Source organism: Natator depressus, chromosome 6, assembly GCF_965152275.1.
Source record: "Natator depressus isolate rNatDep1 chromosome 6, rNatDep2.hap1, whole genome shotgun sequence".
In the NCBI taxonomy this organism is placed as follows: domain Eukaryota; kingdom Metazoa; phylum Chordata; order Testudines; family Cheloniidae; genus Natator; species Natator depressus.
The window spans coordinates 116,600,780-116,623,935 of record NC_134239.1 but is presented as its reverse complement, the minus strand read 5'-3'; the positions used below and the strand labels follow the sequence as shown (position 1 = coordinate 116,623,935).

The 23,156-nt window shown below is 44.7% G+C and overlaps 1 protein-coding gene across 1 annotated transcript in view; it reads left to right on the top strand.

The window, feature by feature from the left end:
* The first annotated feature begins 2,924 nt into the window (after window positions 1-2,924).
* SYNE2 (spectrin repeat containing nuclear envelope protein 2) overlaps window positions 2,925-23,156 on the top strand; it is a 264,558-nt gene continuing 244,326 nt past the window's right edge. The window contains exon 1 of the mRNA XM_074956361.1: window positions 2,925-3,030. The gene's annotated coding sequence lies outside the window, so the exon portion shown is untranslated. The remainder of the gene's footprint in view (window positions 3,031-23,156) is intronic.

Here is a 23,156-nt window from a genome sequence, read left to right as displayed (position 1 = left end):
CCTGGCCAGGGACCTGTCTTTATGCTTTATAAAGTGCCAAGTATACTTATGGCACTGTATAATTTATAATAATGAAGGACCTGATCCCCCTCCCATAGAAGTTAATGGAAAAAGTCTAGTGTAGACAAGGAACTGGTGGCTCTAAGGGCTGGACAACAAAGTGGTAGAAATGCTTGAGCTCTGTGTACACTACAGCTCCCACTACTGCTACCAAGGGTGGAGCTACACTGATGAGTTATGGATAGAATATTTACAAGTATAGACAAGGCCATAAAACATGTTTTGGTACTGCTGGTTTAGAGCAGTCCAAATCATGTTATAGCCAATTTAAGGTTTAGATGATGTTCCTTAGCGTGGCTATAATGCAGTTTGGTACTCTCTGCCCAAGAAGGATCAAGCTTGGTATAACATGTTTGGGATAGTACTGTGTTTATTGCAAAGACAGTGACCTAAATACTTTAAGAAAAAAGTTACTAATCAGCTAAATCATTTTGATATATTTGGGGATGTCATTTTGATTCCTAGAATATATGATTAAAAGCAGCTAGTTGAAGAATTCATACGTGTGTGTGTGTGTGTGTGAGAGAGAGAGAGACACTACCACCCCAAGATTGGTCTACAGCAGGGGTAATCAATTATTTTTTGTCAAGGTCCAGACTCCAGAGAAAATAATTAAAGTAAAAAAAAAAAAAAAAAAAAAAAAGATTTCAGGGTCCATTCTAAAGCATCTGATGGTCTGGATTTGGGCCATGGTCCACCTATTGAATAAGGTGTTGCCCCTTTCCAACTCAAGTGAGTATTCAAAGTCCAGGCCTATAGATGTTCCAGTTTGAAGCTGAAATGAAGTTCTTTGATGCAATCTTGTATATTTGCAAGGAACGTGTACAGTCCTGTATCTCTTTGCATGCAGAAGGAACCAAGAACATAAGAAACTGCAACGCCTTAACTGACAGCCCCAAGGCCCTTTAGCCAATACCAGACCCAAGAGCTCTCTCTGGCTTTTTCCAGGGTTGTACCGGCCCAGATCTCCAAAGGTATTGGCTTCTAATTTCCATTGTATGCAGGCTCCTGCTTGGCTTTCTTGCCTCTCCCTTCTCAGTTTCTGTGGGATTTCTTTACACACACCCCACTCAGCCAAAATCTCCTGGGCAGATGCATGCACACTTTTTGTCTTAGGTGGGGGTTTAGGCTTACAGTTATGATGACTGAAGGGTGAGTTCATACCTATCAATCTCAAAAGGGTTTTAATTCAACCCATAACAAGATTTCACCCAGCTTTTAAACAAAGGATTGGTTTGGGCAAACACTATATTAATCTTTCTATTCAAAAGATCTGGATGTAGTGAGTGATCACTTTAGACTGAAAGCTCTTTGGGGTAGGGACCTGGTCTTCATCCCGGTCTGTAAGATGTCAGGCACAGTGGTGCTGCTATACAAATAATAAAGAAATAATCCATAGATAGAGCTAATGTTACAGGAGCAGAGAGAATTATATTAGGTGTTTACCAAGGCAGGGCTGTCAAGTTGCAACTGGCTGTACCTGGCACTCCCACAAGCTGTAACATTCTTTAGCTAAAGTGGCACTCAAAAAAGTGTGGAATTCACTTCTGTCTTAAAAATACAAGGAAAAAAAAAATCAAAAGGCCAAGTTTAGCAGCACTTATTTGGACAAAAGCTATTGAAACCCATGAAGGTTATCCTGAGTAAGAAGTAAAAGCTGCTAGATTTGGCCTTGAGAAATGGCTTCAAATATGGGACCTTATCCTACTTCCATTTATTTAAATCAATCAAGGATTGTTTGTTTTACCAGTTACTCTAAAGGAACTAGGATTGAGCCTTTGATCCTTAACACCAAATACCAACCTAGCAGAATAAGTGAAGGAGAAACCTACTGTATCAATATGGACAGGAACTGGCTATATGGATTTAAAAATTTTTCCAAAAGCCAAGTGATCACTACCAGTACTGACTGTTAAAACCAAATCCCATTCTGATGATATACATATTACAAAGCAGTGCAGTAAAAGAATATCTAAAACTGTTGTTTAGATACATTATTTGTTGTTCATGCTATGCTCTGCCCAAAAGAAAATTAAACTGAATTAACAACTACTCTTCAATTTGGTATATGCTATATTGAGTAACTTGATGGCCATAATGCTGGTGACTGCAACCCAGCTGAATTAGAAGAGTTTTTCACAGGGCTAGAGTGGGAAATTGGTACATTTTGAACAGATACTGTGATGTTTAAAAATATTTAGCACTTCTATAGCTCCGTTCACCTAAGAATGAGAAGTTTAACTCAGTTTAATTCAGTGTTACAGGACTCCTGTAGGTAGGCACTACTCATTTTTAAGGATGGGTAAAATGAATTGCAAAGGTTGTCCCTTCCCCACCCTCACATAGCCAGGGAATGACAGAGGGGAGGAGAACTATTTCCTGGCCCCCAGCTCTCACTACTCCATAGGCACCAGGGCAGTGAAGTTATGTAGCAGGCTGAATAGGTTGTAAGTGAGAAAACTCCTGCAACCAGTGAGAGCGATTTGCCCAAGGTCACACAGCTTGCCAGTAGCAGGGTGCTAATAGGACCCAGGAGTCCGGGCTACCATTGGCTGCTGCAGCTACCCAAGACAGACCCAGGTGCCGCAGGGCCCGCGTTTCCCCAGGGCCCCTCTTTTCCTCCTCCCGTGGCTAGGAGCCGCCTGGCCTGGGTCGCCTTGTGGCCGTCAGGCAGGTGCCGGGCGAGGGCAGGCTGGAGCCAGACTCCGGGCCCAGCCCAGCCACGTGCCGTTTGTTTGGAAGGCGGGCGCCAGGCTCCTCGCTCGGGGGCGTGCGGGCCCAGGGCGCTCCGCCTTCCTGCACTTGGCGGCGGCGGCGGGAGGGTCCGGGCTTGCACCGGCTCGGGGCGTGGTTTGCAGGCGAGGAGCGGAGCAAGGGGCCGCGCCACCGCGCCCAGTCCCCTCCAGAGGCAACGCCAGGGGCCCCGCTCCCCCAGCGCAGGCGGCGGGTGCCCCCTGCAGCCCCCGGACAGTGAGTATCGCCCAGCGCCCGCCCACTGGAGCCGCGGGCGTCCGCGTCCGGCCGGGCAGCGGGGGCAGCGCGGCGGGGCGGGGCGGTGCTGGGGGCTCAGCGCGCTGCCCGCGGAGCGTCTGCTGGGGGAGCGCGCAGGAAAGTTGGCGGCGCTGGCCGGCCGGCGTGTGGCCCGCGCGGGCAGGCGGGGCAAGGGCTGCCGCCGCCCGGGGGCACCCGCCGGCTGGGGGAGGTAGGCTCCGCGCTGGCGTGGAGGTCAGCGAGCGAGCCAGCCGCACGCCCGGGCGGGAAGGGAGCCGAGCGCTGCCGAGAGAAGCCCTTTGTGTGGGTGACAAGACGCCTGGAAAGTACCCAGCGCCTGCTCCTGCCGACTGCACGGCACCGACCCCCAGCCCCAGGGGCCGCCTGCCAGCCCCTGACCCTGCGCCCCTGGCTGGGTGGGGACGCTGGAGAGCAGAACCGTTCCTCCTCAGCCCCCCTCCGCGTTCATTGTCTAGGCTTTGGTTGCCGTACCTGGCCGCCTTTGTTAGCTGAAGCCGCCTTTGTTCCTTAGGTATCCGCTTCACCTTCCCTGGCTCGCTCTGACTTGTAACCAGACGCTTTTAAGGAAAAATCCGGCGCCTTATTTAATCAAGCCATGCAGTTCCACGCAGGTGTTGGTATTTTTAACGTATTTCAAATGGCTTCAATTTATCCTTTATTTCATTTTCCTGACAGAAAAAAAACTACCAGGTGTGCACAGGCATAACCATTTACACAATCTTTGCAAGATAAATCAAATTGCAGGAACTGGGAGAAATCGGAAAAAACTAGTGAGACTTAAGGCACAAACCCTCTACTAAGATAGTTCAAGAAGCATGGACCATTTTTTTGGCGGGTGGGGTGAAATCGCCTTCTGTCATTGAGCCAAACTAACACCCTTTTGAAATCCCCATTTTTCAGCTTTGAAATAGTAGTTTCTTGAGTATTAGCCTGAGTGATGTGTTTTTGGAGACACCATGATTTTGGAGGACATGTAAACTTATAGGTAGAAGAGAGAGGCCACAAACCAATGCTTATGTAACGTGTTATCTTTTAAGATTATTGTTACATAGTTGGTTCTGTACTTGGATTCTGCGCCTGAATCCTTATTCAGGCAAAATTCCACTGGACCACCTGGGAGTCTTGGCTGAGTAAGGACGACAGGAGTTAGTGCTGCTATTACCTTTATTACCAGCTGTGTGCTCATACAGTCCTGTTGCGGTGGACAAAAAGCTACATAGCAGAGGGTTGCACACTCTGTAGCTTCTGTAGGCTGAGCTCATTGCACCCATCAGGGGCTCCTTGCATCTCTCCATTCCACCCCACAAGCTCCCGGTGGGCCACTCTCCTGTCCCCCTCTATTTCAGGGACTCCCTGTGACTCCCCCAACCCCTACTTGTGCCAAGGGCTCTGTGCCCCCCCATTCCTCCCACCAGAATACTAAGGTCCTCTATTCCTCCCCACATGCCAAGGCTTTATGTACCCCACATTCCCCTCTTCCCCCCCATGCCAAGGACTCTGTCTCCCATTCTCCCTCCACTACATGCTAGGGGCTCTGTGTGCCCCTTCAGATACCCTTTCCCCCTATGCCAGGGGCTCTGTGTCTCTTCCTTCCCCCATATCATTTTCCTCCATTCTCCCCACCGTCATGGCAGGGGCTTTGTGTACTCCCCATTTCCCACCACAGCAGAGGTTCTGTGTGCTCTCCCTTCCTCCCTCTGCCCACATGGCAGAGGCTCTGTACGTCCCCCATGTCCTCCCCCATTCCAATGCCCTCATTCTCCTCCCACCCCCATGCCAGGGGTTCTCTGTGCCCCCTCCCTTTCCTCCAGCACTAGGGCTCCTTATAAGCCAAACAAAGACTGCCACTGAGTTGAGAGTAAGACCTTGCTTCGCTCACTTAGGTATTATGATTATTGGTTAAACTTGTGAGGCCTTACACTCAACTCAGTGGCATTTCTCTGTCTGTAATGTGAAAACTTTTGAAAGGCCCCAGCTGATCAACTGTAAAAATTCAGGGAATGTTCTAGACATCCGTGAGCAAAATCCTACTGATTTTGGTTAAAATTAGAAAACCAGGAACAGGAAATGGGGGATGCACAGAGCTCCTTGCATCTGGTTAGCAAACTCATCAGTTTCCACCACTTCCATAATCGTCTCTAGATAAGACTTTTTTTGGTGTTTATCTGTTGTCTCTAAAAAAAATGTCCAGGTTTCAAAAAAGCCAGTATTGGGTTTTACCGATTTTCACCCAGTTTTTGGCTTTTCCTGGACTTTGCTCCCCCTTTGCACAGTTCCTGCCAGAGTTCAGCGCAGCCCTGTCCACTTCCTCTGTGCAGTGGCAGAGCGAGATGGGCAGGGAGCTGAGTCCTGGCAGCCAAGACCACCCAACTGCTGCAGCAACAGGCTCTCAGGAAGTAGAAGGGTGTACCCTGTGAGTACTAGCCCCCTGCTGGACAGAGCCCACTCCTGACCTGACCCGACCCGACCCGACCCTGCAATACAGCCTCAGGGCAGGGGAAGCAGATGACAGAGTGATTCAGTCCAGTGGTTAGGACACCTGCCTAGTAGGTGGGAGACCCTGGGTCCAGTCCCCCTCCTTCACATAACTCTTTCATTGTTTATTCACAGTGGATTAGCTTCAACAGGAGAGAGAGTGAGGGTTCCTCACATCAGTATAGCCCAGTCTTTAGAGCACTCCTGAAAGGTGGGAAAGTGCTGTTCAAATCCTGTCTCCCCCTTTGGCAGAGAAGAGGGAATTGAACTTGAGTCTCACACATCCTAGCTGAGTTCTCTAACCACTGGACTAAAAAGTTCACCTCCACCCCTGTTTTGTGTGGAGCAAAGCAGGCACCTAACTCATTCCTTCAACAAGACTTGGGTCCCTACCCCAGTGAGAGAGGCAGAGCTTAGCACACATCCCTGTTGTCAGCATCTCCCATTGGCTTACTTAGGCCGGGAGCCACCTAGCATGCTGGCTTTTGTGGATTGCAGCCGTAGGTGCCTCTCTCTCCTCATCGTAGAGCAGCCGAGGCACCTAACTCAGGCTTTGTGGATTGGTGTGTCATTCCTGTGATTTTTCTACGTGCCTAAAAGTTAGACACTATGATGCTCAGCATTTTAACCCCTAAGTCCCTTTGTGGATCTCACTCTTTGGAGCCTAAGCCCAATGCCTAAATACTTTAAAAAATGGACTACATTAAAATACAGCACAACTGGCTCTTGTGGGTTTTAAAGTCCTTTTATGAAGTCTTCCTAATTGAAATGTAGTAATTATTTGAGAGTCCCGGCTTGTTTTTTTGAAACAAATAGATTATAGTATTCGTGAGCATTTTGAAGGGCATTTTAGCGGTTGAGGTTTTTTGAGCATGTTACATGAAACATCCACCCTATTCTTTTGGAAGCGTACAGAAGCCAAGTTGCCATAATGATTATGATTATGCAGCAAGACTTAGTGATGATTTAATTTTGTATAGTGTAGTAAAACTAGAGGCAAAAACAGTACAGTTTGTCCATTGTAAGTAAGTTCATCCGTGGAATATAGATATTTAGTTACCTGTAAAAGGGAATGCAAGAGAATAAAAGAACAGAGAAGTCAAAGCTAAGTTTGTTGGAGAAGGGGTCTATGTCTAGGTGTAATGGCACATCCTCCCTTCAAGTAGTACCCCTTTGTATCAAGGTGCAGTGTTGGCAAGGGACCTGATCTCTGGCACTCCCGATGGTCACTTCCTCAGCCCTGCAACAGCTCCCCCCTTCCCCCGGGTCTTCAGCATCATGGCCCTCTGGCCAAGTCACATAAAAGTTCACTCCCCTTCTGGGGTAACAAAAAGTCCAAAACAAATTCCCAAGCTTACTGTTCTTCTGGGGCTCCTCTGAAGACCTCTGCTTCTTGGTCCCTTCTCCTGGCCCCTGCAGAGCTTCTCTGGTTTCTCTGACAGGATTCCCCCACTGCCACCTCTCTCTGGGGACACTGGCAGCTCCATTTACGGGTCTCCCTGCTCCAGGTAGGCCCTATGTAAGAGCTCTCCCACAGGAGTGTACTGCTCTCTGTGGGACTCTTCTATTCCCTGTTCCCATTCCAGACCACCAGCCCCAGGACTGTCTCCAGGGACAGCTGGCCCCTTGCTCCAGGGGCTTATCACAAGAGTTAGCTCTACTCTTGTGGCTCAGCTCTTTAGTCACAGCCAGACCCAGACTGCTAGGCTTCCCCCTACAGGTAAGTCCCACCTCCTCTGCGTCTCTCTCCCTACACTGACTTCCCTGCTCAGTTTCAGTAGTCTTTTCTGATTCCTTGCAGCTGGGGATCACTAACCAATAACTGGGGGCTAGCTGGTAGACCTCAGGCAAGGCTGAGCCTGGCTGCCTTAAAGGGCCAGCAGCTAGCTTGTGACATTGAGCAAGGATGGCTCCTGGTTGAGCCCAGTCTTTCCAGACATCTCAATATGCCAATGCCTTACTGTCAGACTGTGACACAGGGTGTGACAAAGATTGTGGTCATGGGCATACAGATGTTGTCTGTGCAGGAACCTTAAAATGCTGTGGAAGTAATTCATTTAGCATAAATGACTTTCCATAACTTCAGCTTCATGCGTATTTATTTCTGATGTAAATAGTTTAACAATAAAATTGAGGGGAGACCAAATTTGTGTGGAACGGGAATAACTTTGAGACTAACATGAGTGACATCCCTTGAAAGGAGGACATGTGAGAGGTCTGGTTTGCACTGACACTTGATATTGGAGGAGATTAGACTTACTGTGGATTTCAGTGCGAAAGGTTCCACGTCCCTACTGTCGCTGGTTCTTGCTATATATGTGATATATCGCCAGCACAGCGCATGCTGGAGTAAGGCCTAGTAGTGAACCTTGGAAAGAACTGGAGCTGGCCTCTGGGGAACAGGGACATCTGTTTTTGTTGTTTGTACGTGAGCTCTGTTGATTTTTTTAAACTAACATATAGGTGATAAAATTAGATTTTTAAAGCCCTAGGAAAAACAGTGCATTATGTTAAAATAAAATTATTACCCAAACCCACTAGGTTGGCTCTACCTGTAGCAGTCTGACAACATCTGATAAACGCATGCTGGGGTTTCAGTCATATGGAGTGGAAGCTAGTGAGATATGATATCAAGATCTAATTAGCTGTGAGATAAGATAATTTATAAAGACTCAATCCTGCAAACAGTTACTACCCAGCATAGTGCTTACTACTATGAGTAGTCCCATTGAATAGAGCTTTTCATGGTAATAAATACTTTGCTAAATAGTAAGGGCTCAATCCTTCAAGATGCTGAGCACCTCCTGCTGGGTGCTGAGTGACCTCATTTTCCACTGAAATCAACAGGAGTTGAGATTGCATAACACACTGGCAGAGATGCTGATGACCTTGTAAGGTTAGGCCCTAAGACCTTCACTGGGGCTCTGCATGGGTGCAGAGGTTTGCCTGTTTGGAACAATTTGCAGCATCAGTCTCTGCATTAGCAGAGTTGTGGATGACCCTCTTACCATAGTTACTTAGGGAAGTGGTTCTCAACCCAAGGTACACGTACCCTTGGGGGTAAGCAGAGGTCTTCCAGGGGATACATCAACTCATCTAGATAGTTGCCTAGTTTTACAACAGGCTACATAAAAAGCACTAGCGAAGTCAGTACAAACTAAAATTTCATACAGACAGTGACTTATTTATACTGCTCTATATACTATACACTGAAATGTAAGTACAGTCTTTATATTCTATTGATTTATTTTATATTATATGGTAAAAATGAGAAAGTAAGCAATTTTTCAGTAATAGTGTGCTGTGACACTTTTGTATTTTTATGTCTGATTTTGTAAATGAGTAGTTTTTAAGTGAGAGTGAAACTTGGGGGTGTGCAAGACAAATCAGACTCCTGAAAGGGGTACAGTAGTCTGGAAAGGTTGAGAGCTACTGATTTAGGGCATTCAGAACATCTTACTTAAATCCTGGAGATATATATATATAAGCATTTACAAGTCACCTTGAGGAACAGGTTGTTAAAAGTGCTATGTCCTTCATACCTGGTTAAGAAGTGAACATGGAAAAACAAACAAAAGAAGGATTCTTCCCCCCCCCCCCCCCGTATGATCCAAAGTCCATTGAAGTTAATAGGAGTCTTTCAGTTGGCTTTGGTGGGAACTAGATATTTTTTTATTTGTGAAGCAGAGTTTTTAAGCATAGACACAATGAACCAATTCAAGAAGCAGCAAGCATTGCTGGATAATGATCTAATGGGATTAAAATGCTTTCTCTCCCTGACAGTTGGTTTCAGTTTTGTGTTTTAAATCATAGCAACAAAAGAAAAATACTAATATTTTACACGCTACAGTTTTTAACTTTACAGACTTTATATGATTTCTTGGTCAAGTTCTCTCTTGTGTTGAGAAGCCCTTGTTTCAAAGAAAAATGGGCCCTTGTTTAGTCTTTGCATTGAGTTCACTGTAAGAATGATAAAACCTCTTTACTGATAATGAATTCCATAAATAGAGTTTAGCTCAGCAGTTAGCTCATTTTCAAAGTATATGAAGCAAAACAGGAACAAGGGACCTTTATTCCAGAAAAAGGGTGTCTACATGTGGATTTTTTCTGGAAAAACTGTTCCTGAATAACTCCATGTATAGACAAGTTCTAAGTACTGTTTCCAACCTAGCCCGCAATATAAATAAAGAAACAGTCAAGAAACATGGTTTGAAAGATCAGGCATACCGAATAGTCATCATTTTCTCATGATTTATTCCTAAAGTGGGGAGATATGGCCGTACTCCATGAGTCGTCTTATTGCATCGGTTTGTGATGGTGTTTTTTTAGCAACTGTGGCTCTGTTGTAGATCTGGATTCTCAATGATTGTTTTTGTTTAGAAAGATATAAAGATATAACAGCTCTTCCTACTGCTGAAGATAGTGAGTGTGCCTTGTAAGCGGGCTAAATCAATTTTTTTTTCCTCTCTGAAGTACAACTGGTATTGTTTTTAAAAAGTATAGATGCAGAAGTGCCTGCTTGGGCATGTGGAGTGCCTGTCTGTGTATTGATTACAATAACTGAACACATTCCCAATAATTTTGGATAACATGTATCAAACTGTAACTGCGTGTGTAAATTTTTTGTTTAAAGAATGTGTGGAAGTGAGTGTTGCCAATATGCTTTCCTTGCTTGCCTTCTTTACAGGCTTTCTTAAGGGCAGGGGTGTCATTTCACAAAAATTCTAGGTGGAGCAAAGTTGTTTCAGCATATGAACATTATAAGCAGTTCTATCCTGCAAAGTTGGGGGGCAGGACTGGAGAGTGGAAGACATAATGGAGCATACAGACCTATGAAAAAATTGGGTGAAAGGGATAAACCAAGGTCTGGGGGTGGGAGGTGACTTCCCAACTTGCCCCATAGCAAATGATGCTGCCCCTACTTATGGGGCTTTTTGATGTGGGGAGAAAGTGTCATCTTTAACTATGGGCTATTACCAGCAGGAGAGTGAGTTTGTATGTGTGTCTGTGGGGGGGGGGGGGGGGGGAAGGGTGAGAAAACCTGGATTTGTGCTGGAAATGGCCTTCCTTGATGATCACTTTAGATAAGCTGTTAGCAGCAGGACAGTGGGGTGGGAGGAAGTTTTGTTTCATGGTCTCTGTGTGTATATAATGTCTTCTGCAGTTTCCACGATATGCTATGCATCCGATGAAGTGAGCTGTAGCTCACGAAAGCTCATGCTCAAATAAACTGGTTAGTCTCTAAGGTGCCACAAGTACTCCTTTTCTTTTATCTTTAACTATGAATTTTAGAAACATTAGAAATTTAGGTGGTAATTATAGAGCCCAGTCCTGCAAAATTGTTTGCTCAGATAATCAGTCCCATTACTCAGTGGGATTACTTATGAGATTGCTACTGTGCTGATTGCTACTAAAGTTATCTGAATGTAAAATGATGTTATGCAAATGAAACTGAAGTTTCGTACATCTCTCATTTAATGTTCCCTTGGCTGTATTTCAGTCTTGATGTATGGGCCTTGGGCAAAGGAACTGAAGACTTGTATACGTTAAGGACCAAACTATGGCAGTTAAATTCCATCCTGCACTGGAGTTACTGTAGAGCCATGCTGTTCTAGCAGGAGCACCAGGGAACTGTTTGTGAGGGAAGCACAATATCTGGCATGCAGGAGAAGCACAGCTGCTGTTACTAAGTTACAGCATGTGCTCCCCTAATGGTGTGCCACTTCTGTTGGCCATAGTTGATGGGGTATCGGGCCACAGCTCTGCCTTCTATGAATCTTCTCCTGTCCCCTTTTGTGCCCCAGGGAGTGCTAGCAAGGAGTAGTCCCTCTGCTCAGAAGAACATAAGGACCTCAGTTGTGACCAGCCGGAGCGTAAGGGGGTGGAGGATTCTCAGAGTCTTGGGAGTTTTGTCTGAGGATAGATTGTGGGATTGAGCTTGTAAGGTGAAAAGATGCCTCTGAAGATTGTCCACTGATTCAGAAGCCACTGCCTGCGTCACATAATCACTAGGGGCCAGTAAGATCCACTTGAACTGGCTTCTGGCCCAAGTTATTGACAAAGTTATATCTGAGTCACAGTGCCGCTTTTGTGCTCAGTGGAGCAATGTTGACATGATTTTATAGGAAAAATGTCACGAACAGCATCAAACTTTGTACCTCATGTTTCTCGATCTGACTGTATACTTTTACTATGGTCAACTGCCCTGCCCTCTGGAAATTGCTCACTAAATTGGATGTCCTGACAAATTTATCAACATCATACGGCTAGTCTGTGGAGGCATGGCTGGAAGAGTTAATGTCTTGATGGTGATCTTACAGACCCATTTCCAATCATGAATGTGGTGAAGCAAGGATGTGTTCTTACTCCGAGCCTTTTCGGTCTGTTCTTTGCTGTGATGGTAGAGGAAGCCTTCCATGGCTCTTCAAATGGCATCTTTATACACTTTTACACTGGCAAGCTTTTTAATCTCTCTTGTCTATATGTAAATACCAAGGTGATTGAAGTGTTGATCAAGGAGCTGCTTTACGCCAATGACTCTGCTTTGGTGGTACACTCCTGAAGCAGCACTATAAGATCTTACAAACCACTTTGCTGTGGCAGTTCGTAACTTGGGCCTTACCATAAGTCAAATGAAAACAGGTTGTATACCAGCCAGCTCCTCAACAGCTTTACCAAGATTCATCAGTAACCTTGGAAGGTACCACATTCTAAGCAGTCAAACAGATTCTTTATCAAGTAATGAAGTGATAAGGATCATGAAGTGAATGAGTGAATTAAGAAAGCCAGCGCTACGTATGGTAATCTGTATCACTGAATCTGGAAGCAACATGGATGGACTCTGTCAGTGGACAAAAATCAAAGTGTACAACACTATTGTCCTCACGACATTGCTCTACAGATGTCAAACATGGACCTGTTATCAACAGCACATTAAAAAGCTTGACAGTTTCCATTTGCAACACCTACAGTGACTGCCGGGCATAAAATGGCAAGACTGGATGTCCAAAATGGAAGCCTCGGCAAAGGCTGGTTCAGTTGGTATTGAGGCTGGTTTGATTTGCACCCAGTGAGATGGATTGGTCATGTAATTCATATGCCTGAGACCTGTCTATCAGAACAACTTATATGTTTCAAATTGAGCTCTGGTAACCATTAGGGTGGAGGGCAGAGGAAACGTTTCAAAGATACTCTGAAACAACATCTGCACAAGACAAATATCTGTGACTTGATCTTTGGCAACTGACCACATTGCGTGGCACCACACCAAAAGCACGGGTGGCCAGGACTCTGAGAAGAAAGGTGTTGTGCTGCTGGAAGCACAGTGCCAGGTATGGAAACAATCAACACAATCAGGCAAATGGCTCTGTGGTCAGTGTGGTAAATGTTGTTCTTCCTGAATGGGTTTGTGGAGCCATGTGAAGACCCATTAGTACAAACTGTGATTGTTGATGTTGTCCTGGAAAATGGTGTGATTATTACTATGTTATGGGCTAAACTGTGACCCTGGATATGCATCCGTGGTGGCGTGTAAGGAGGACAACCTCTAAATCCTCTGTGTGGATCATCTGTACTGTGGATCTCACAGCATGAAGGGAGAGCAGCCTCTGTGGGTGAAGCTTTGTCTTCCCTTCTCCCCACAGGGTGTAGACAGACTCAGCTGAGTATGTATGGAGGGGCAAGTAAGCTGTGATGGAAAAAAAGGCACGTATAGATCACATCTCACCCCTACAGCAAAAGGGAACCAAGGACAGAGTTTTGATTCTCTGTGTCACACTTTGGTCCCTGGTCTGCTCTGGGGCAGCATAATACACACTGCCCCTAACATGGAGGTTGCAATACCTCCACAGTCTAGCTGTAGTGGTTCGGGGCAATTTCATCTGATTTGTGGAGTGGGGTAGGGTAAGAGCAAAATCAGTTCTCAGAAGCTCTAAAACCATGCTGCAAAGTCTATTTAAGGAAAGACTATTTAAGGTGGGGGGGCCCTTGCAATTATTGTTATGGAAGTGTGGGAGGGACAGATAAAAGAAGCTTTATGTGAGAAAAGGCCTTTTTCCTAAAGCACTCTGGCTGTCAGAACAGGGACAGGAGGGTGACCAATAACAAAGTGGAAAGACAAAAAAGAGTAATGTACTTTCAGATGTGTCTAATCTTGTTGGTCTGAGCGTAATGTTACGGCAGACAGCCCAGCACGGAGCTGACTATGAAGTATGCTTTGTGAGAGAGGACACTGTACACCTCCCAACTTCGTGGCTCACAAGAGCATGATGGAGGTGTGAGAAGAAATTACTTCCACCCACCCAGGGCACAGAGCAGCTAGTGTATATGGTACACCTTAAATGACAAGACTCAGTTTTTGAAGAACTTTATTTATTCTTTGAATTCTGACCTGCCTTCGGAACTGCCTCGAGGCTAAGTCCAGAAAAGCGCGAGCTCAGAGCTAGGTATTATTGTCATTATAACTTCCCACCACAGCAGCATGCACTGCTCATGGCCCCTTCAAGGGCCCACTCCAAGTGTCCCCATCTGGTTTCTAGAGGGGCAGCTCCCATGTTTCTCATTACATAATTTATATAGCTATTAACAAAAACAACAAATACAAACCATTCAAATACAACAATAAAATATTCAAACAACGTTAGTACTAGGTATAAACAATCTCAACCAATTTCTAAAATGATCTGTTCTGGGGTCCTCACATACACATTACTGTTTCTGCTATAGGTCAGCAATCCAACCGGTGTAACTCAAGCTATGACCATCTCCCTAATCATATATTGTTTATTATATGTTGTATGGTAGTGCCTAAAAGGTGCAAACTGAGAACAGGGCCCCACTGTGCTAGGCACTGTGCAAACATGTAGTGCCTGATTCAAGTCCCATTGAATTCATTGTGAATCTTTCCACTGACTTTAACAGGCTTTGGATTAGATCCTAGTGTGAGACAATCCCTGTCCTGAAGATCTGACATTCTAAATGACAGAGGCAAAGGATAGGGAAGGTAAACAAAGGCAAAGTGACTTTTTCAAGGTCACGCAGCAGATTAGTGGTAGCGCCAGAAATAGCACTCACGTCTCCCGACTCCCAGGCCGGTGCCTCCACCACTAGACAACACTGCTATCTACTATTGCCCTCGTAAATCAGGCGATGTCTATCAAAATAATGCTTGCTGGAGGACAACCCTAATGTCCGTGCTTGTTTCCACTTCAGAAAAACCTCTGTTTTTAAATTATCTACACCAGTGATTCATTGTGTTTTCCCCTTCACTCTCCTCTACCACAAAACACATTGCTAATACCTCAGGATGTATTATTGAGATAAGACTGCGCATTAAATAGATCCTGTTCAGTTCTAATTCCAGACAAATACAAGTGCATTCTCCCACCTCATTCTGGGGAAAGACAGAGAACTTGACAGAAGTAAATAGAAAGTAAAAAGGAGAAGGAAAATGCTGTCTGAGTCAAGATTTGATTCTAAAGTTTCTTTGTGCCCGAGGGTTCTGTGCTTATTCACCAAGAGGCAAAATGAATGACGAGCTGAAGTCAAGTCCTTAAATGAATGGATTAAATAAAAATGAACGAACTATTAAAGAAAGAACTGGAAGAAAGCCATTCTACAAAGCTAAGCACAAAAACTAGAAAGGATCAATCCTAGTTATTTCCAGACATTGTTTTTCACTTTAATCAACCCCTTGAGACGGAACTCACAGTGCCAAAGAAGTCAGCAGACTGGTAGGTTTTGGGGTGGCTGTTTTTTATTTTTTTAAAGAAATGTGTGCCAGGTCACTTGTACCATTTGTTACACAAATTCGAGTGGGGGTGTTAGTAGTGAAATACACCAGTCACAGGGGAAATTCTGTTTCCTGTAGGAAAAGACAATGAAAACTAATAACCTCTGTGGTCCAGATGTAGTGGCGAACAGTGGGGAAAAAGCAGCACAGCTGGCCCTATTTTGAAGTTGTGGGAAATCTGAATTTTCTTCCCAGAATACACACTGAAGAGCCCTTCTGAGTTGGAGAAACCAGACACTTTTGCAGCACAGATGTCTGTGGTAAGTGGTGATCCATGGAGAGTGCTGTTCCTTGAGGAGTGTGACGGGTCCGGCACCGCAGCACCCCTTTGTGGCAGGGGTGGATGGGGTGTTGGGGCCTCGCCACTCTTACTTTTCCATGCCTGTCCTGTAAGGGCGTTCCAATGTGGCCCAGTGGCTGGTTTCCCTGTGCTTGCCCCTTAGTCGGGGTAGCGGGATTTAACGGTTTGAGTCCATGTGTCGCTCTGAGTATCGGGCGGTGCGGCCCAACGGCCAGGGTCCATATAGATCGCTCCCCATGTTGAAGCAGTGCGGCCTAGCGGCCAGAGTCTACACAATCCCCCTCGCAAGCGGGACGGTGTGGCCTAGCGGCCGGAGTCTAGATAAGTCGCCCCACACGTCCCAACAGCCAGAGTCCACATAACTCCCTCTCAGGCGGGGAAGTGTATCCCAATGGCGGGGGTGGGTGGGTAGGGGGACCCGGGCCCGGCCTCTCCACCGGGTCCCAACCCAGGGCTGTCCTAGTGGCGGGGTTTCCCCTTGTGCTTAGCTCGGCGGGGATCCGCCCGCAACACACCGAGTGTCAGAGCAGCTGTAATGCTGCCCGTCTCTAAAATGCCCCTGGGTCACTTCCTACCCTCAATGTTGTCTCCTCCATCCGGGTGGGGGGTGTCCTCCGGTCCGTCCCCTCCTGCCAGGACCTCCGTCTGGGAAGTCGGGTGCGTCCCGGCTTGGTTGGTCCCTGGATCCGGGAGCTTTGGCTGTCCCTCCTCAGAAGCTGGCGGTGTGCCTCCTTCTCCTCTGGTGGCCAACCCAGACTGAGCACCTTTGCAGGCTTTTATAACTATTCTCCAGTTGGCGCATGCCCAGCAGGGCTTCCGGGGTGGGGCTTCCTCTGCCAGGAAGGAAGGGTTAACCCCTGCGATACCAGTGCGGGGCCACTCTGCCCCATCACAAGGAACAATTACATCTCTTTTCAGTGGTCTGTGTTGACTTTGTCTTCACAGAACTCACCTGTGGTCTGATGCTACCATTTCATATAGTTGTCAAAATTCATATTTCAAATATATGGGATTAGCTGACTCCCAATTCCCCAACTCTCGTCACTATGTTCCTCCTTTCAAATATTTCTCAATAAAGCTAGTCCGCATGTATATTCAGTGGGAAAGCAATGCATGATTTCGAAGAAGTTTGGAGGCATATCCTATTAGTAAGGATTTGTGAGACAGTGTTCACATGCCAGATTACTGCACTGTCATGATAAATTGCTACCAGAGCTTTGTTCTGCCCAGCTTTCCCAAAACGAATGAATTGGAAAACATGCAGAAATGTATATTATAATTTTGAAAATTCCCACACTGGAGTCTGTCTACGGTACCACTGTCAGTCATGGCCTTCTGAGTCTTAGAATCATTCATTCAAACAATATCAGTGAAGAATGGAACAGTAGCTCTGTTTCTACAACACACTTTTTGTACTGCTTGACTGAGCTTGTTGACAAATAACTTCATGCTTTATAACATTGACACTTGAATATATGCTTTGGTGAGGGAGACGCACAAGATCTGTAGACATTTGTCCTGTTTTGGCAACATCGGAAGAAATCTGACCTGGCTCTAAGAATAAAGCAACTTGCAGAGAGAAAGGATGGTCTTGTGATTAAGGCACTGACCTGAGACTTAGAAGATGTGGATTCAGTTTCAGGCTCAGCTGCAGACTTCCTGTATATGATCTTGAGCAAGTCATTTAATCACTCCTTGCTTCAGTGTTCCATCTGCAAAACGGGAACAATAATTGTCTTGTTGATATAGATTTTACTCCCTTCAGGATAGGACTGTCCCTAAGTCTTTGTGTGTATGTTGCTTAGTTCAGTGGGGCTCTGATCCCATTGGGGTGTCCAGGCCTTGCTGTAATACTAATTGTAGGTAGGGCTAGTAGCATTACCTGTACTTACGATTGTCCTGTTTTCAATTGCTTACAACTTTGCCTAATTGAAATTGTTGGGCAGAAATTTTCTATACCAGGTGACTGCCTCAAGTTGATTTTTTTTTTCCTGGAACATTTCAGCAAGAATGGTTCAGAATCTTGCAGAATGAGATGGGGAGGGTGAGGGGGGAAGAGGGGGAGAGAATATCTTGTTTTGCCTATGTTAAAAAAGTTCTGGTAACTATTTCATTGAGAAGTTCTTGCACCTCGGTGCTTTGGAGAAGGGATTTGAAATGTAGCTGGTGTCAGCCACATGCCTTTTCCATGAAAAGTCCAAATTTGGCCAAGTTATCAGCCTTTGAAAAATCTCCATTCGCACTTGTTCCATAGAGACTTTTGAGAGTTTGACAGCTAAATTTTCCAAGAAATCTGTCGGCACTGGGCATGCTTGAGCCCAAGGCTGCAATGGGCTGAGCAGGATATTTTCCCTGCTATTGCTGCTCCCAGCGGCAGCAGGAACAGGTACAGGAAATGGGAGGAGGGAGTTTCTCCTGTACTCTCAACGCAACTCCTGCTGGTGAATAGTGGGGACAAGAGTTGGACAGGGGACAGCAGAGGAAGAGGGAGTAGATTGGGATAAGGAGCAAGGAGGGAAGATTGGGAGCTGGGGATGGGGGAGACAAGGCTGGATAGGCAAGAAGCCTAGGGGGAGACTGGGATGTGGAGCCAAGGGGAGGGAGACTGGGACTAGGATGAGTAGCCTGGTACGGGCTGGGCAAAGAGACTGAAAATAGAATGAGGAGCCCCAGGGGGTTGAGGCTGGGACTGCCTAAGCAAAGAGACTGGGATAAGTAAAGACTAGGAACAGGAGCAGATGGGGTCTGTGCCCACAAAAGAACACTCCCCTCCAGAACCTGGAAGTGAATCCAGAATTCCTGAGTCTCAGCAGTTCTCTGCTGGTTGCAAATACGTATGAAACCCACTGTCAATCAGTGTGTCTCATTCCTCTCTAATGGCTGATCTGTATAGAGGATGACAATCTAATACTGCTATCAGTTACTCCATTAGCTCAAGTAGCAGAGATCTGTGTTGTGGATCTAAAGGTTCCGAACTTTCTGAAGACCAGTGTGATGGTCAGTATGGTTGCACGTGGTAGAATTTTGTTTTTTTTCAGTTTGCTTTTTTAAAAACCTAGGAAATGATGTGCAAAAACCTACATTAAAAGAACATTAAGGTTGCAAAGTCAAACACTCAAAAGTTAGGAAATATCAGAGTTAAGGCTTATAGCATGTGGTTATGTAATTAAAGACTGTATCAGAATGCATATGCAGAAGGGGGGAAAATTAAGATTGCAGAGGCAACCTTAAATATGGCATTTCCTATCTTTCGAGTGCTTGTCTTTGTAAACTTATTGTTCTTTTAAGATAGTATTTTGTGTATTATAATAACTTATCATAACAGCTCTAGTACAGTATAAAGTTCCTTTTCTGTAGGTAGTTGGGCTGACCTGTCATCTCTTAGTCATCTTAATATTGTTACCAAAAGTGGCTGGCTTGGCTTTTGTGGTACCAAAAAAGTTATTGTGTTAGCTTGAAACCATTCTGTGAATTAAAGTTTTAAAAAATTAAAAAGCAACAAATTCCTTGAAAGCAGAGACGGATACATTGTTTTACTTTGTCTTAATCAGTTATCTAAACAAAAGTGCTTTGTTTCACAGTGCTGAAGGACTTGGTGGAGAAAATCTACCTAGATAAGTTGTAGAAACACAGATTTTTCTCACATCATAAGCACTAAGGTCATCCTTGTCAAATGGACTCTCATTTTGCGTGCAGATGTTTGGTCATGCAGATTATATGCCTGAAAGCGATGGTCTGTATGCAAACAGTATGTCCACAGAACAGAAGCCTTTTGAAAATAAGGCCCTAAGTTTCACTCTTGGTGTAATTCTCACCAGAAAGAATTGTATTCTAGTGAAGACTAAGTGATTTCTTACTCCTACGGGGTAATCCTTCCAGATCGGAGTTCATATATGTTGGTGGGATGGTGGGAGGAAGTTTACACTGCTGTAGCCTGAACTGGACACCGTCCATAAGGGATGAATCCAGGGCTGTCAATTCAGCACCTGTTACTACAGTTAAAGTTTAATTTTCTCATCAAGTTTCAGGAAGTTTGGTTTGAGTTTTACTTTCCCAATCTCTCTCTCCTGTGATTGATCTCCTGCTCTCTGGCTAATACTGAACAGCAAACATTACCAAAGAGTTTTTTTGCTAAGAACCGCTTGCAGTGTGATGCCTCTTTTCTGTTCTAAATAGCAATCTAAACAATCCTTGATCTCTGTCAAGGCACATAGGCCTAACATGAGACCTCTCTGCTCTGTTTTGGGCTGTGAGTGAGCATGACATTGTGCATCCCTTTCCTTCCCTGTCACCCTTGATTGCTTTGTCTGCTCTGTTCTTAGGAGACAACAGTGTGCTGCAATTTACAGGAATATTGCTCTCTAGAAGAACAGACCCAGGGTCCCAGGGACAATCCCAGGATCTGGTTCATGAATCCACCCCAGTCTCTCCAGCATCACCTCACACTGCTTGTTTCTTTTGATTTTGCTAACAGGTTACTGACATTCAGAAAGATCTTTCTTTCCAAAAACAGATCTGTGATCTCAGAGAGAAACCCACTGCCCTGGTTAGTGTTGGTTCACACCAGCAGAATAATCTGCATTTTAACCATTAGACTGCTTCCTTTATCGTAAAAAAAACAGGAAGGAAAAATCTGTACCATTTTCAAGGCAACCTTGATTGTGTGCCTGATTCTCATTGACATTTATGCCCTTTTACAGCACTCTGACAATGTACAGTGGAAGTAATTATCATTTTCTTCCACTTTAAATGCCCTTTACACCATCAGTGGTATCAAATGGCCTTGTGTAAATGAGACTCAGGCCCTGGGTCTCTGTTAAGACAATAAACAAGCAATTTGAATGGTAATCCCAAAGGCAGAATAGAAATGTTTCTAAATAAAAGAGCAATTTATTGAAATAAGCTCGATCAAAATAGGCTACGTTTTCCTGTTTATCTTGGTTTGTCAAGCTGCCAAGTGAGAGTTAATGTCACCATAACGGTCCTAGAATCCTCCTCCCTCTTCCCTTCTGAATGTTGACAAATGAGGCAGGTTTTCGACACTGCGGAGAAGGGTATAAAGAGTTGCTCATGTGGCTGTACATCAAGGACACTTCTGTTGTTATGGTGGGAACATGATATAAGGAGTCAGATGAAATCAAATTTCCTGGAGCGTCCCACTTTTCTCAGCTGACCAATACTGATTTTATGTCCATCCATGTTTTTTACTTTTTTTTAATGATGTAACTATTCCCCTCAGCCCTTTACGAATGTTTTATTTAATGGGATGGCCTGCATTTTGGCTGCATTATGCCATGCAGTGGGAAGGGGTCACAGGCAGAGCAGCTATACAAGGGAGCCTTTGGACTTGCTGTGCACTGGAGAAAGTATCTCCATTTTGGCCTTGAATGTGCTGTTCTGGAGGGCAGCAATGAGTCAGGCAAGGACATTTTTCATGTATCCAGAGGCTTCAGCACAATGCGTAAGTGCAGTGTAGGCCCTGTAGCTGTGAATGGTAGTTTCCAGAGGTGAAATCCCAGCCAAAACTCCAACTGACTTCAGTGGGGCCAGGATTTTGCCTCAGTTCCCTAGACTTCCTGCACTCTACTGCTCCCTCAAGGAGAGGGCCCTTAACCCACTGAGCCACCTCTCGGCATCAGTCTCTTTTTTGAGTTACTGCATAGACCGTTACAGTCACTCTGATCATTTTGTGTTCTTTACTAATAAGAAGAGAGAACTGAATGAGGGTAACTGCAGGTTAATTGAAAATTCAGGTTTATCAGACTACTATATAGGCTCCATTTCTGGATTTCTAGTTATGAGGAAATACATCTGAGGTAAACTCTAGCTCTAAAAATAGAACACAGCCAAATAGAACACACATTTCTCTGGGGGCCAAATTCTGGCCTTGGATGCCTTCAGATTGATGTATTTAGGAGCTGTGTTCATGCATTTTTAGGGCAAAACTTGGTCTAGTGTATTGACCTCAAATAATTAAATTTCACAGTCTCTCTAAAAAATCATGACTGAAAGTCTCAGCAGCTAGTGATAACCTGAACGATTACAGTCATTTAAACAAGAGACATTATGTGCAGTCTTAAAGAAAATGGACCTATATTATGTGAAAGTTCAGCGTTTTTAATGAAAACAACAACATGCTTTAAAAATGCAGCATTAGTGCAATTTAAAGTATGTAATTCTCCTGCTGAAATTGGTGATAATATGTTTAACAAAAAGGACTATCAGGAAAGATACATTTTTTTTTTTTTTTTAAAGCACACATTGTTGTCTGATAAATTTAATGAGAAGATCAGTTGTACTTTTTTAACAGGAAGCACTATTTGTATATAAACCAAAACAAAGAAGTAACATTTGTTGGCCTTAAAAAGTGACATAGCCTTTGTATAGCCCTATGTTTTGCTTGGACTCTTGCCAGGATTATAAACGGATTGGTGGGAAGCCTCTGGGAAAGAAAAAACGTACCATTGCTGGTTCTCGTAAATAAAGTAATCATAGAAGGGACAGTCTTATAACTCATACTCCTGTTAGTAATCTTACCCATGCAGCTAACCTTCAATGGGACTGTTCTCATAAATAATTACTCATGTGAGTATGGGATACAGGATTAGATCTAGAGTTAGAGCCCAACTGATTCTCCACTGTGCCTGAGCAGAACTAGTTAGGATGTCTGAACTTTTCCATGTTCACTTCTCTGAGGGAAGAGGCAAAGTTGTCTCCGATGGTTCAGAGCTTCCCAACTCACATGTGGAGCACAGTTTAATGGAGAGCTTGATACACTGTCCTCTGCAGCAGGGACTTGTGCGGAGTAGGGACACAGTCATGACCATCCTCACTACCAATTTTGGGGTGGCTAGAGTCCTGATGGGAAGCAGTTACTTCTCTTGGGAAAACATGGGGACTGTGCTACTCAGAACTAACGTGCTTTTAATGGATTTAAATCTTACCTTTAACTTTCCTGGAAGAAGTTGAATTCTTGCTTATTGAATGATGAAAGTATGTGACATGTTTTATTTTTCATGGAAAATGAAGCCAGTCAAGGAGGTAATGGGTCAGAGCATCAGCTGGGGTAAATCAGCGTAGCTCTGTTGACCTCAGTGGAACTAGCTGATTTGTACCAGCTGAGGAACTGGCTCAATATCATTTGGGGAAAGGGAGTTGTGTATTTACGATGAAGAAGTGTTCCAGCTGGGTGCTGTAGAACTGGAAAGGTTGTCAAGACAATATCTCCTCAGAAGCCCCTGGGTACATTCCAAGCATTTTTCCCTGGAAATGAACTACTTTTACATTCAGTCTGGAGCAGGAGTCCACCCTGCTGAGGGTGTTTTGTTGCAAGGGTCTCAGAGAAGTGCATGTAAAAATACCTAACCCCCTGATGATTTTTCATGTAAGTAAACCTATTGAAAAATGGTAAATATAATGTTGAGGCAGAAACCTGTAGGTCACATCTCAGCATGCTATAAATTACTTTAAAACAAAAGATGTATCAACCCATCAGAACTTGGATGAAAATGTAAATAC